This window comes from Cupressus sempervirens, chromosome 6 (assembly GCF_028749045.1).
Source record: "Cupressus sempervirens isolate cs-2001-9-10 chromosome 6, ASM2874904v1, whole genome shotgun sequence".
In the NCBI taxonomy this organism is placed as follows: domain Eukaryota; kingdom Viridiplantae; phylum Streptophyta; class Pinopsida; order Cupressales; family Cupressaceae; genus Cupressus; species Cupressus sempervirens.
Genome location: NC_143123.1, coordinates 452820257 through 452836452, shown reverse-complemented (window position 1 = coordinate 452836452; position 16196 = coordinate 452820257). Strand labels below are relative to the sequence as shown.

The window sequence follows — 16196 nt, the reverse complement described above, 5'->3', positions numbered from 1 at the left end:
TCACCCATAAAAATAGAGAAACAAACCATGTTGCTGACTGGGTTGCACATGTGGCATGCAAAAGTCATGATAAGTTGATTTGGAATCACGGTGATAATATTCCTACCAATGGGCTATCCTTGATTGAGTACGACAAGGCTAGGAAGTTTGCAAAAAAGTTTTATTAATGATGAACATGGCAATAAGGATTAATTATGATTTAGGTAGGATTGGGGAGTGGTAGGTTATGATTAGTTTTGAAGAGACAATTCATTCATTGCCACACGGATTGTGGGTTTGTTTATTTATCAAAAACCTTTGCTATGATATCAACACCGGGTTTCTTTTTCTATCTATTTATGTTGAGTTTGTGAGATTTTTCTATAGCTTGAAGAAGATGGGAGGCAGGAGAAAGAGGGTTGAGCCAGCTAGCTGCAAGGACTGGGAGAAAAAGACGAATATTTGGGAAATTCTGGAACAAGGGAATTTCACGGGCTTCATGGAGAAGCTAAAGGGTAGCAACCCTTCCATTACCCGCTAATTTATTAAGACTTAGAAGGATGGTAGTATTTTGGTGGGTAATCAAAGAATGCAGGTTATAGAGGACATTATTGTGGAAGCTACGAGTCTTGATATAGAGGGAATCAATTTCTCTGATCGGGATGTGGAAGAATTCGTGGACACGGTTAAAGAGCATAATAGGTTGGTTAAAATTGGTAATTCCTATTTTAGCCTTAGTTCCATTTCTCATCCTTGGAGGTTTGTCATGTTCGTGGTGATTGAATACCTAACTCTGGATGGCCACTTTACTAAGATATTTGGGTACCATTTTATGTTGGTAAACCACTTTAGGTGTCATGTCCCCTTTTTAGTGACATGTCATTTTTAGTGAATTTGCCTATCATGGACTCTTGAAGGTAGATGATTTTGGTGAGAGAGTCATTATGATGATTATTTGGCGATTGGATGGTCTATTTTGCTCTTGGAGAGATGGGGTTTATCATATTTTTATTGTGTTATGCGGGGCCAAAATATTATAATTTTGAGTTGAGTTGCACTTTTAATTTTATAAAGTTACTTTTTATATAAAAGTGCATTATAAAGGAATTTCATAAGAATATTTTATGTATACTTCTAGAAGTTCTTAGTGGCTTCTTAGGAAAGTGAATAAATAGAGTGCTTGGCCTCTCATTTGGACATCCCATGACTTGAGTTTACACTACTTTTCTCTTTGAGCATTTGTGGTGCCATCTTGGTCTGCAGATTGTCATTTGATCATTAGGAACGGAGCCTCTTAAGGATTTGCATAACTGTGGAGGTGAAATATCCTTTAAAGGGTTGCACTTTAGAAGTGGTATTCAGCTACTTCAAGTTGGGCTTATCTGGACATTTCCAGTAGGGTTTGATTTTCAGCCTGGATGTACATTTTTGCTCATATCTAACTGTTGGCTGAGAGTTTGATTTTTATTTTTTGGGAGAAATTTCCTTGGAGCCTGGAGTTTATTTCCATAGCATTTTCGGCACCTTTCAGCCCAACATTTATTTTTGCCAAGTGTCGTACCAATCCGTACATGTATGACTGTACCTGCATGCTGTACGGTCAGCAAGTTTGAGGGCAAGTTGGAGTTGCATTTTTATCATTTCGTCTTCAGCATTCAGTCTCCAGCGTTTGCTCAATCCAAGTTCTTTCTTTTCAGTTTGTAGTTGCAAGAAATTCTCATTTGCATTCAACCAGTGAGGGTTTGTTTGTAATGTGCCATTGTTGTAATGCTTTGAGTTGAAAATCGCATATGATATGTAAAAGCATTTCGTTATCATTGAATAAATATATTGGCACTATTTTACATCAATTATTTGAGTAGATTTGTTGCACAACAATTTCCTTTATTCAACATTTTACTTTCAGTAGTGTATTTAGTTTGCATGCCAAGTGTTTGACGAAATTTCACAGTTTAGTATTAGTGGTTATTAGTGGCCTATTGGCAAGGGCCATTACATTAGGCATAGGGTTACACTTAAGCTCCCCTTCTACCTCATGCAATCTTGGGTAACACAATTTTAGCTATTCAGAATAATCCTGAGGGTGACCATGCCTGCCATGGGGGATTAATGGTTCTGGTTATGAACCTTTTCAATTCCAAAAAAGTTGACAAACCCCATTATAGTAAAGAAACTTTGGAGTGTGAGACTGAGGGGAGTGAACAAGATGAGGGCTTTGATGAGGATACGGACGATGAGGTAGCTAAGATAGAGGATAAGAAGAGGAAAAAGCTCAATCCTGGGAGCTCGTCTAGGAAGAAAAGGAAGATTAAGGAGGTCGATTCTGAGATGGATACAGAGTCTGAAGAGGAGCTGGCAGAGGGTAATGGGAAAAAAGGCATTTCTGGTATTGTTACAAGAAACAAGGGGAAGAATACGGACAAGGTTTCAAACATACCTTCTGTTGATGAACTTCTAATTAAGGGGATGGAACGGAAAGGGAAGAATGTACTTCTCAAGGGAAGGTTGTTGACAAAGGGCCTAAGGAGGCAAATAATTAAAGAGACAATTTGGGCAAGGATGAGGATTACCTGATTCATAACAAGGACAATGATGACTGGGGTTATTTGATGAGGATCTTTGGTAATCCAAGGCTAATGAAGGACATTAGTAGTTTGAAGTAACAAATGTAGGACATTTCGAGAGAGTTTGATCAGCTCAGCAAAACTACTAGAGGGGAGAGAACTGTGGGACAACATATTGATAGACTTTTGGAGGTGATTGATAATGTGGAAGAGGTTAAGAATCTTATGAAACAAGTTCCACCCTTGGAAGCCAAGAATAAAGCTTTGGATTAGTTGATTAAAGATTTCCAGAAAAGGTTGGATGGTATGGATAACAGAGTGGTCAATATGGAGAAGATAGTTAAGAAACTTGTTGACTAGAATTGTTCTATTCTAAAAACTATGGTGGACAACATTAATACTTTACTGAACAAATTTGAACAGGGGAAAGGTCATGGCTCCAAGGACATGAAAAGTGACCACGGACCTAGCAAGTGTACCTAGCAAGTGTACCAGGGCTAACTCAAAAAAGATTAAGGTCGTGGAAGCCAAAAAAATGGAAGATTTGAAGGCCTCTACAGATAACATGAACATCCTTGCAGACCAGACAATTGATTTACTGAAGACCCTGTACTTGTCTTTGTGCAATCTTTTTGCTTTCTTTATGCTGTCCTTTCCTGCTTGTTGTTTTAACTTCTTGCCTTAGATAGTTTTGTTCTTAGGTTTTGATGAATAGTTCTTTTGGGCTTCTCTGCTCTTGTAGTTATGTTCCTATGTAAAAGGTTTCAGGTCCTTTAAAACCTGTTTTTACTTAATCAAAACAAAAAAAAGTTGTGAAAGTTTACCAAAAATCGAGTGTTTGTAGTGCAAGAAGAAAAACTCTTACCAACAAACAATTGGGGATAATCTCGGTGAAAAACCTTCAAAAGAACACACAGACAAGACTGCACAAAGAAAAATTTAGAGATAACGAATTGTTTTCATGAGGCCTCATCAATGTGTTGAAACAAAGACAAGGCGCCTACAAATCCATGAGAAAATTGCATAGGGTTGCCTCAATTTTGTGATGTCAAAATGGAGGACAACAAAATTTAAAAAACACTTTCTTCTTAAAAAGCCATTTCTCGATTTTCCCAAATTAGAATGCTTTACATCAAACTTTTATCTATCCTTGAAGAATTCCCAACCTTTTTTCTTTTTTGATTTTTTATTTTTACACAATCTCCAGACTTGATTTTCCATGAGATTTTATTTTTTCAAAATTTTCAAATTTGGAATTTTTTCGAATTCTAGAAATTTTCGACCATTTACTATTTTCACACTTTTGGATTCTTCGCACGACTTTGGATTCTTCACGTGACTTTGGATTTTCAGTGTTTTTTTTTCATCCTCGAGAATTTTCTGATTTTTCCAAATTTGTGAAATTTTCAATTTTAATGAAACATTTCTCATTTGGATTCCAAAATTCTCGTCGTTTGGAATTTTCATGACATTTTGGATTTCCAATTTTTTTCTCTTTTCGTGATTTTTCAAATTTCAACGTTTTCATTTTGTCCTGAATTCTCCAAGCTCTCAATTTGTTCTAATTTCGAATTTTCTAGGATTTTTCTAATTTTCCATAAAATTTTTGAATTATCTTGGATTTTTTTTTTTTTGGAAAATTTTGCAACTTGTAAAATACCTCCTAACCATAGGGTCTAGGCAAGAATTTTTGAAGGAATTCGATGACACCACAAAAAAGTGGGGTTTCAGAAAATCTTGAGAGGGAATTTTCTATCGCAATGGATTACAACAGTGGCGGATACAATCCATAAGAATTCCAGAAATGTGCTCCAATAAATCAGACAAAGGGGATTTCAGAGGGAGTGAAGGATTTGTCCATTGCAAAAGAAATCCACGATATAGAGGAATATGTGCTCCATAAAGCGAGGAGAATGCAACTTTGGCCTGGGGAAGGAAGTCAATCCTGTGAATGCTATCCTTAGCATACACAAAAGTGCACTTCGTATTATGTGGTGAGTGCAGTTTGGAGGTGGTCAAGGAATTTTGCTGCAATGGGAAAAATCCATGATAAGGATGAAACCTTGCTCTGGAAAGTACGGATAGCGCATATTTAAGGGAGTCAAGAATTTTTTTATTTGGATGTTTTCCGTCACGCACACTAAAATGTGCTCCAAAGATATGAGAAAGCAGGATTTAATATGCATTGAGGATTTCTATTGATGGGAGACTTTCCATGGATTTGTCTCCCCATAGATCATGGAGAGCGCAATTTTGGGTGAGTCACGGATTGTGCAAGAGCTGAATGAAATCTATGGCAAGGTTAAAATTGCGTTCTTGATTTCACGGTGATGCATTTTGGAGAGTGTAGGGGATTCACTTGTTTTTTACTATCCACTCTGTGTGTTGAAATGTAATCTGAATTGAATGCGCAACACGGAAGGTGGAGGGGGAGGCTTCACAGTGGGTTGTTTGTGTTCACATCCTCCATTTTGCTATGCACAAACAGGGAAGGACCCCATAGAAATGGGCAACGGTGATAAATAGTCACAACAGGTATCTCCAATTCGAAATCACATAAAAGATATAGAAACCTTTATGATTTTGAAAATAGCAATCCAAGCAAATGTTTGCAAATATATATAACCCAACTTGACGCTTATGTACCCAATCTCTAGATCAAGTGACCATGCAACTCCTCTATGGAATCGTCAATGCTAGAGAATGAGGATCTTCATCTTCAGCTCCAAAATGTAAAATCCAAGTGGGGTTTTGTCCTTAAAAAAAATTCTAAAAAAAGTCATGGATTTTCATCCTTAGATGAGAAGAATGAATGCAAGTTTCAGTATAGAAAATTGATGAAAATTCCAAAGTGTTCTAGATGTTAAATGAGGCTAGATGCTCTTTTATAAACCTCTCTAAAACAAACCCAAGATTAACAAGAGCTCTGATGCAGTTTGATTCCCTGCCTTTTGCACAAAATGAAAGATAGATAAAAAAATCCTAATTTTTTCCATTAGTCTAGGGTTTGAAAAACTTGGATACAAAAGATGGAATTAGATGCATCCATATTGTTTGGGCTCAACCTTGAGATCAATGCCAACCGTATGCTCATGCTCTATGTGGGGCTTTTGGGACCTGTATGGTGAACAATGTCAAGGTTTGGAGCTGCTTAACTTGTTATACCTCAGCAATCATTGATGTTGATTTAAGTATATTAATTTAATTATGAATAATAGTATAAACTATTATTCATATTATAGTCAGTACGAATATAAATATTAATATATAAATGGCTTAGATGACTATTTAATAAAAATGTTATCTAATAATTTAAAAATTTTCAATAGCATACAATTTTATTGATTCTTGATCCAATTAAAATTCTATACCTTCATGTTGACTATAGTTTCTAATTTGAAATGATCTATAATATGTAAGTTTTGGTTGTAATTAATTTATTATATAATTAATATAAAGTTTGCAACATATTGATATGAATATTTAAATCAACTTATAATAATTAATTAAAAATAAATTTAATTTAGCTATATTATTATTTTTTAAATATTATTTAAATATTGTTAATATTTATTGTCAAAATTATTTCATTTCACTATAACATCATTAGAGATAATAATATTTGTAAACTCAAATGCATGTTTTAAAATTAAATTATTGAAAAAACAAGAGATAATCATATAAGTTTTATTTGGTTTTCTTTTTACAAATATCTGAAGTCAATAAGTGTATAATTGAATTTTAAGGGCATATTTAATTGATATTTTTTATTATATTTATTTAAACGATAACATAATAGTACTCTCTCTATGGATGTTAATTTTTTATTAATAAATTGCTTCAATAAAATCTGATTATAACAAATATTATTTTTTAAATAAATAAAAAATAATATAATTCATAAATTTCAAAATTTCTACAGTATATCTTTTAATAATCTGAAATCAATTTTTATTTAATAATTGAAATTTTAGATTTGAATTTGAAATATTGATAAATTTATAACATGATAAAAATAGAAAAAAAACACAAAATTATGAACTGTGAAAACTTAAATTAATTTATAATAATTTAATTATTAAATTAGTTAATGAATATAAGTCAAATAAAGTTATAATATATATATATATATATATATATATATATATATATATATATATATATATTTTAAATAATAATATAAATCAAATTATAATATATTGATAGAAATATCTGTCATAAACCTTTAACCTTTAAAATATTTGTAGTGCTTCAAGAAGCTTCTGTCATTGAATTTTCTATAAGTGTCTATACATATATTCATATACACATTTAGGGTACACATTTAGGGAAAATCTATAAATTATTTATTTTTTATACTTTAAAACATATGTTCATATAGCCATCGATGAATAGAGTGTGTTGTTTCTCCAGATCTTACTTTGTTGTTTTGGTGTGGGGATCATTAACTATAAATTGAGGATTAATTAAATGTGTGCTAGGTGTGTTTGAGATCATTTCATTTCTCCCATCTTTAATACTCCACTGTGGGTAAGCCTTAGAACAATGGCGATGATTGAGATTTTGCATATGCCTTCCAGAATCGTCATCATTACTAGAAATAACTCCAAATACCTAGTCAGAAAGGAATGTAAATACCTCTGATTTGCGTAATAATAAAATTTTGCTTCATTAATCTAACGTAATAAATGACCTTGGTCTATAGTCTCTAGAAGCATCTACACAACCATTTCGAAGATCTCTGACATTGTTGGTTGTCACAGTTAATACAAGCTTATGTGCCTGGGATTTTTGTACCATTTTTCAGCAATTAAAAATAAAATTTACCCTAGGCAAAAATCATTTGGACCAATAGAAAAAATTAGAATTTAAATCAAATAAAAGATTTTTTAAATATTACATGTTTAAACTTTAGATTAAGACAATCTATCTAATAATTATTTAAAGTAATATGTACCAATACTGAAAACATAAGTACCCTACCTTATGCAAGGCAAGTACTAATAATTTCCATGCAAAGTAGTTAAATTTTTTTTCTTAATTGTGTTTTAAACGTTTTTAATTAAATAAAGCACAATTTTATAGTGAGTTTCCCCTTACATATGAAATCATCATTCAAACTTATAGGCTAGAGGTCTTCTTTGTGGCTCTCGTCCAAATGAGGGGATGACACAGCATTATCCATGGTAATAAAAACGTGTTCTATTTCATGCTACCTGTATGGTTTAGCCCATTTTGATTGTATGCTTTAACGTATTTGTCTTCATATATAATCTATTTATTAGAAAGTTGTGCTAGTATGAGATGACCCTAACTATTAAAGTCACTAAAGAGCCAATGCTTAAACTGGGACGATTCGTAAAACACTTATTTTGTAAAACTGAAACTGCACTATAAAGATAGTGTTCTATAAATTTGCCCAGACTATTAAATGAAAAAAAAGGTGTCTTAATTCAATTCACTGAATGTGCTTGCAATGGTAATACCAACAATATTTACTCAATTCCGTTACTAGTCTTACAATATTTGTAACAAATGCATAATAATGTCTGAATAACTTAGTTTTCAAATAAAAGAAACAACGTCAAGAACCTGAAATTCCTTGCTTCCATGGATTCCGCCTGTTAGTAATGCTGCTGATGGATGCGATTCTGCTCTTCACAATCTGGAAATTCGTTCCAAGTTGTCACACGGAACTTTAATTTAATTGAAATGTTGACTGCCCTGAATTCCCACCGTGTTGCAGTTGGAACCCACGAATCTGGGTTAATCCGATTACCACTGCGATATATCTATTATTTTTCGTGGCCCTCTTATCGGGCGTCCTGACTGATGGGAAGGTTATTGTTACTTCTGCCGAGGCAATGTGTGTAATTGCTGACGAATTTCCCAATGCTGGAGCGGGTAGCCAAGCTATGAAGTTGCAGAATGCCGCCTGTGTGAATAAATGCCCGACTGGAAGCACTTTGTAGTTAGTGCGTCTCTACACACTATCTGCCCTTGGATCTCTGCCGAAGACAATGGGTTCCCAGACTGGGTCGAAAATAGAATCCTGAAGTAGCCGTCGGTTCATTCAAATAAAGCGCTCAATTTTGTGTAGCAGACCATCCAAGCCCTGACCCGAATTTTGCCAGTTTCCTTCAATAATTTGGTGGATGTTAATTAGCTCGTCTCGGACAATCAAAGATGCAAGAGTTTCCAATTTGGCCTTAGGCCACAGATTTCCGCCCTGATGAAATGACTGTAATGTCACCTCCAGTTTTTGCAATAATTCGGGTGATATTCCACACCCTCAAAATTGCTTATCAATGGGAGTTTTCGTTCCCAAAGATAAATTGAGAATTTGCAGACCAAATGACTACAAATTGCTCCAATTGAAATAGAAGTAGAATCCACAAACCGCTTGTGCAAATGGGTGCCTCTTGTCCTCTATTTATTCACTTTTTGAGAAGTCACTGGAAGCTTCCAGAATCATCTTTTATAATATCTTATTATAATGCACTTTTATTATCAAATAACTTTATAATAAAATTAAATAACTTTATTAAATTAAAAGGGCAATCTTAATTCATCATTAGAACAAGTAGGCCCCATTTACTGGATGTAGCAAAATGCAATCTTCTGGCGACGAGATGACTCTCTCTCCAAAAACATTTGCCTACGAGAGTTGATGATAGGCAAATCTACTGTAGGAATTGTGTCGCTAAAAAGGGGACATGACAGTCCACCCTTCTTGAAATTGCTTTCCCTCAAGCAATCTCAAAGCTAGATGCTGCAAAATTGTTTCATTTTCCCAAGTGGCATCTTTAACTGGTAGATCTCTCCATTTAACCAAATATTCTCTGATCATCCTTCTGCGGAGCTGCTTTTCCCTAGTTTCCAAAATGAATTCCGGCACTAAGATCAATTTCCCTTCATCATCCAAGGGAGGTAACACCGTGGAAGGTACCACATTCTGTCCCAACGCCTTTTTGAGACATGACACATGGAACACATTGTACACTTTGCTATCCACTGGAAGCTCAAGCTCATAAGCCAATTCCCCTATTCACCTGGTGATCTTGAAAGGCCCATAATACCTAGGCTTAAGCTTCTCTGACCCACTCTTTTTGAGAGTAGATTGTCGAAATGGCTGAAGCATGAGGTAAACCATGTCACCCACCTCAAAGCTCCTCTCTGTCCTCTTTTGATCTGCATACTGCTTATACTGATTCTGTGCCCGAGCTATGTTATCCCGAAGAGCGTTAATAATGTCTTTACTCTCTTGAATCAAATTCCCGGCACGTGGAACCCGAACATCACCCATCAGCAAGTCAATAAAGCTCGGTGCATCATACCCATATAACGCTCGGAAAGGTGTCATCTAAATAGACATGTGAAAAGTGGTGTTATAACAATATTCACACAAATAAATCCATCTTACCCATGCCTTCTGCTGATCAGCCACGTAATTCCTCAAGTAGCCTTCCACCCACTTGTTCACTATCTCCGTCTGTCCATCAGTCTGCAGGTGATAACTAGTACTGGGTGTGAGCTCAGTGCCACATAATCGGAACACCTCCCGCCAAAAATGACTCAAGAATCTACTGTCCCTGTCACTGACAACACTGCGGGGTATCCCATGCAACCTGAAAACCTCTCTGAAGAATACCTCAGCTACCTGTACTGTTGTATAAGTAGTGGTGATGGGAAAGAAGTGAGCATATTTTGTTAGTCTATCCACCACCACATAAATGCAATCGCGTCCTTGAGCCTTGGGCAACCCTGTAATGAAATCCATGGATATGCATTCCCACTTTTGATTGGAATAGGAAGTGGCTGTAGGAGTCCTACTGGGAAGGTGTGTTCTTGCTTATTCTGCTGACAAACAGGACACTCACGGACATACTACAATACATCTATCTTGAGTCCTTTCCATGTGAACTGTTCTCACACTTGTCTATATGTTTTAAAGTACCCGGGATGACCAGCTATAGGTGAATCATGAAGAGCTCGCATAATAGACCGCTTCACCTTCGATCCTGGGACTAAAAATATCCTGCTCTTGTAAATAATCAATTCATCCACAAGTGTATACTTGGTATCAACAATTGTCCCATCAACTATCCCAGATGCCCAAGACTCTCTAGCATATTCTGCAACAATCAAATGCTTCCAATCCTCAGAGATCTCAACCATCGCACTAAGATGTGGCCTGCGTGACAAGGCGTTTGCTACCACATTCTGAGTTCCCCTAACGTATGATATATCAAAGTCGTATACCTGCAGCTTACTCACCCATTTCTGATGTCTATCATTGAGATCTCTCTGTCCAAGGAAATGTCTCAAACTGTTGTGGTCAGTTTTTATACAAAACTTACCACCTACTAGATACTGCCTGAATTTAGCTAATGCGTGCATGATAGCTAACATCTCCTTATCGTAAATGCTGAATGATCTTTCTGGCCCATGGAGTTTCTTGCTGTCATATGCAATAGGGTGTTTGTCCTGCATCAAGACAGCCCCAATACCATCTCCTGAGGCATCACACTGGAGTTCAAATGGCTTCAAGAAATCAGGGAATGCTAGTATCGAACATGAACTCATGATCTCCTTAAATTTGTCAAAACAAGCCTGTGCCTTTGCTGTCCAAACAAAAGCTCCCTTTTTTAGCAAATCTGTCATAGGAGCCGCATGTCGCGAATATCCGCAAACAAATCTGCGATAGAAGCCACATAAACCAAGGAATCCTCTCAGCTGGGTCAGGTTCTTAGGAATAGGCCACTCCACAATAGCACGAATCTTATCAGGATCCATCCGTACTCCTCTACTGATAATATGACCTAAGTATAATAACTCGGTCATACCCAAATCACATTTGGACTCTTTGGCATACAAGGACTCTGCTTGTAAGGTATTCAGTACTGTCTCTAAATGCTCCATATGCTCATGCCATGTCCGACTGTATACCAAGATATCATCAAAGAAAACCAATACAAACTTCCTTAGCTGATGATGGAAGACCTTATTCATGGTGGACTGGAAAGTAGCAGGTGCATTGGTCAACCCGAATGGCATCACTACAAATTCAAAGTGCCCGCAATGATATCTGAAGGCAGTCTTCTCTATGTCCTGTTCTCTGAATCTAATCTGGTGGTAACCGGATCTCAAGTCTATCTTACTAAAGTAGCATGCCCCATGTAGTTCATCTATCAGCTCATCAATCCGTGGAATAGGATATCTATTCTTAATGGTTTTCTTATTCAGCATTCTGTAATCAATGCACATCCAAAGTGAACCATCTTTCTTCTTTACCAAAACTACTGAAGAAGCAAAAGGAGACTTACTAGGTCTAATGTGTCCCATTGCAAGAAGTTCCTTGATGGTTTTTTCTATTTCATCTTTGAGTCTCTTTGGATGCCTGTATGGAGTAATCATAACTGGTTTAGCACCCTCTTCTAATTCGATGATATGCTCAATCCCTCTATCAGGTGGTGTACCAGGTGGAATATCACTGAATACCTTATTGTACTTCTTCCTCAATATCTGGATGTCTGGATGATATTCTGTCCTTCGTTGTTCCTCCTTTGTGGGCATGAGAGTACACATGGCTGCCCATTCAATATCATTATGCCTCACCAATCTTTCCAATCGCCTAAGAGAAATGGTTCAGATGTCACTATTCCTGATAGCTCTCAACACATGCTGCTTCCCATCTACCTCAAACTTGATCTCCATGTCCTTGAGGCGGAAAGTGACCTCACCCAATAAACGTAACCATGTCATGCCCAAAACGATATCCAAGTCGCCCATATTGACCACATGGTAATCTGCTTTAAACTCATAATTATTCAGGCGTAAAGGCATGTCTCTAACCATTCTATTACACTTAAGAGTGTATCCATCAGCAACCTGTACTCGGAGACCCTCAAACTCCTCTGTCTTAATACCACAGCGCTCAACCAGACGTGCATCAATGAAGTTGTGCGTAGCACCTGTATCAACCAATGTGATCACCTTCTGTCTTGCTAAAACACCACGTAACCTAAAAGATCCCTCCTACTGAATACTAGACAAACGCCCCTGCTGTAAATGTAGCTCAGATTCCTCTTTTTGCTCTGAACTTCCTGTTTCTTCCTCAGGCTCCGAATTACTGTGATCATCCTCATTTGCTGTACTGTCGGAATCTGATCCTTCGTAATATGCCCACATAAATCTATTGGCCTTTCCCTTAGGTCTCAAAGGACAATCATGGTCTCTGTCATATGGTCCTTTGCAATAAAAGCATAGTTTCTTCCTGCACAAGTCGTTTAAAGCTTCTGCATCCAGGGGTGTAGTAATTTTTCCTTTGGTATCAATGTTCTTTCCTTTATTCTTATCAAACTTCTTATTGTCTCTGAAAGAAGTAGTACTTCTGGAAGTGAACCTGCTAGCAGGTGTTGTAAGCTTCATACTCCGTGCTTTCCTCATAGCCTTTTGAAGTGTCGGTGGATCAAATGCCTTAATCCACCCCTTGAGGGGTTCAGACAATCCTTCTGTGAATAAGATAACCAGCCATCTCTCAGACACATCCTGTACCATAACTAACAACCTCTGGAATTCACTGATATAAACCTCCAAATTGCTTGACTGTCTGAACTGTGCGAGGTCGCGAAAATAAATCTCTGGATCCTTCTTATCAAAACGCTCAACCAATCTATCCACAAAGTCTTGGTAGGATGTCACCTGATTGTGCTGCAAAGTAACCATCCTATGTGACCATCAATCATGAGCTGCGCCTTCCAAATGCAAGGTGGCATACCTGATGGCATCTATCTCAGACATAGGCCTTAATGCTAGGAAGGTGTCCAACTTATGAATCCATGCCTGTGCTGTCATCTAACCACTACCATCGAAAGATGGTAAAGTGAGTTTGCCAGCAGCTCGCTACAACTCGCTATCATGACCTCCTCTAGGCCTCCTATTCTGACGGCTACTCCTCATATGCTCTCTCCTCTGGTTCAGATAGCGATCAAAATTTAATAATTCACGCACATGGTGGTAATGCCTGCCATTCTGCAGTAGCAGCTCTGAGATCATCCTGAAAATCATCTGGCAAATCGTCTTCTCCTATCTCCTGAGCCTCTTCCCTTAGGAAGGTGGGATGAGTAGGCCTATTTGTTGTCCATGATTTGCGCCTAGGAGCACCCTGTGAGCCTGCCACACTTCTATTATCATGATCATGTGTACCTCTACCATGTTCCTGAATCCTGGGCTGAACAACTCTCTCCATTATGGTAGTCAATGCTTGTAGTGACTGAGCTATTTCTTGCTGTCCGGTAGTCATGATTCTGTAAAACTCTCTGGTCTCTTCATCATCAACTCTGGGAAATCTAAGTGGACTCTGTGACTGTCTCTCACCCATATCTCTGAATTTTTGTTCGCCCTTAAGTGTTGCTCTTCTGTGAATATAATATCTGGAATAAGGTTGCATAAGATGTTCTACCCAACAAGATGGCAAGAACACTGCTCTGATACCACTGAGATGACCCTAACTATTAAAGTCACTAAAGAGCCAATGCTTAAACTGGGACAATTCGTAAAACACTTATTTTGTAAAACTGAAACTGCACTATAAAGATAGTGTTCTATAAATTTGCCCAGACTATTAAATGAAAAAAAAGGTGTCTTAATTCAATTCACTGAATGTGCTTGCAATGGTAATACCAACAGTATTTACTCAATTCCGTTACTGGTCTTACAATATTTGTAACAAATGCATAATAATGTCTGAATGACTTAGTTTTCAAATAAAAGAAACAACGTCAAGAACCTGAAATTCCTTACTTCCATGGATTCCGCCTGTTAGTAATGCTGCTGATGGATGTGATTCTGCTCTTCACAATCTGGAAATTCGTTCCAAGTTGTCACACGGAACTTTAATTTAATTAAAATGTCGACTGCCCTGAATTCCCACCGTGTTGCAGTTGGAACCCACGAATCTGGGTTAATCCGATTACCACTGCGATATATCTATTATTTTTCGTGGCCCTCTTATCGGGCATCCTGACTGATGGGAAGGTTATTGTTACTTCTGCCAAGGCAATGTGTGTAATTGCTGACGAATTTCCCAATGCTGGAGCAGGTAGCCGAGCTATGAAGTTGCAGAATGTTGCCTATGTTAATAAATGCCCGACTGGAAGCACTTTGTAGTTAGTGCGTCTCTACACACTATCTGCCCTTGGATCTCTGCCGAAGACAATGGGTTCCCAGACTGGGTCGAAAACGGAATCCTGAAGTAGTTGCCGGTTCATTCAAATAAAGCGCTCAATCTTGTGTAGTAGACCATCCAAGCCTTGACCCGAATTTCGCCAGTTTCCTTCAATAATTCGATGGATGGTAATTAGCTCATCTCGGACAATAAAAAATGCAAGAGTTTCCAATTTGGCCTTAGGCCACAGATTTCCGCCCTGATGAAATGACTGTAATGTCACCTCTAGTTTTTGCAATAATTCGGGTGATATTCCACACCCTCAAAATTGCTTATCAATGGGAGTTTTCGTTCCCAAAGATAAATTGAGAATTTGCAGACCAAATGACTACAAATTGCTCCAACTGAAATAGAAGTAGAATCCACAAACCGCTTGTGCAAATGGGTGCCTCTTGTCCTCTATTTATTCACTTTTTGAGGTCACTGGAAGCTTCCAGAATCGTCTTTTATAATATCTTATTATAATGCACTTTTATTATCAAATAACTTTATAATAAAATTAAATAACTTTATTAAATTAAAAGTGCAATCTTAATTCATCATTAGAACATGTAGGCCCCATTTACTGGATGTAGCAAAATGCAATCTTCTGGCGACGAGATGACTCTCTCTCCAAAAATATTTGCCTACGAGAGTCGATGATAGGAAAATCTACTGTAGGAATTGTGTCGCTAAAAAGGGGACATGACATAGTAAAAGGTATAATCTAAATAGTCTAGTTTTAGAACTGGATCACAAACAATACTTTCCTGAAACAATAGCATAATAAGGCACATACCACATCTCAAATTGTTGTCCCATTGACACTATAACATTTGGATATGAAATATGTAATAATTAGATGTTATAGTCTCTGGTTTCTCCAAAGCTATAATAACAATTATGAAAATCACAATCAAATCCCATATTAAAAAACAATTGTCTGCAATAGACACCAGATTCACTAGTGATTTTGAAATTCAGAATGGTTCCACAACCATGGTATGCAGTCTCATTATATCTCACATTGCATCATCTGACCTAGTACAACTCTTTTTTAATGTGTGTACCATGTTCCACAACCCCACACACAAAGAAAGCATAGTAGTAGTACCATCATGCTGATAATTATAATCAATTTGCTAGAAAAGTATAATATTACGTCTCCATATAAATGATTCCATCACATTCTTAGTTCAGATTCAATTAAAATCAACAAAATCATGTTATAAAACATTTATCCATGTCTCAATTAAATATCTCTTTTTCATTCAAGTTGCAATAACTCAATATGACCTTGAAGAGATATAACTAATAAAGTCAAGATTTATAAAATTCAAGTTTAACAATATCTGTAGTTATAAACCTGAAAGCACAAAATAGCAATACGAAAACACCTTATGTAAACTTCAGCTTGGAATCTTTATGTTTTAGTCAATATACAT

General features: G+C 36.8%; 1 protein-coding gene across 1 annotated transcript in view; it reads left to right on the top strand.

Moving 5' to 3' along the window:
- The window catches only part of LOC149553031 (haloacid dehalogenase-like hydrolase family protein), a 381367-nt gene that overhangs the window by 284713 nt on the left and 80458 nt on the right, over positions 1–16196 (top strand). The window lies entirely within an intron of this gene.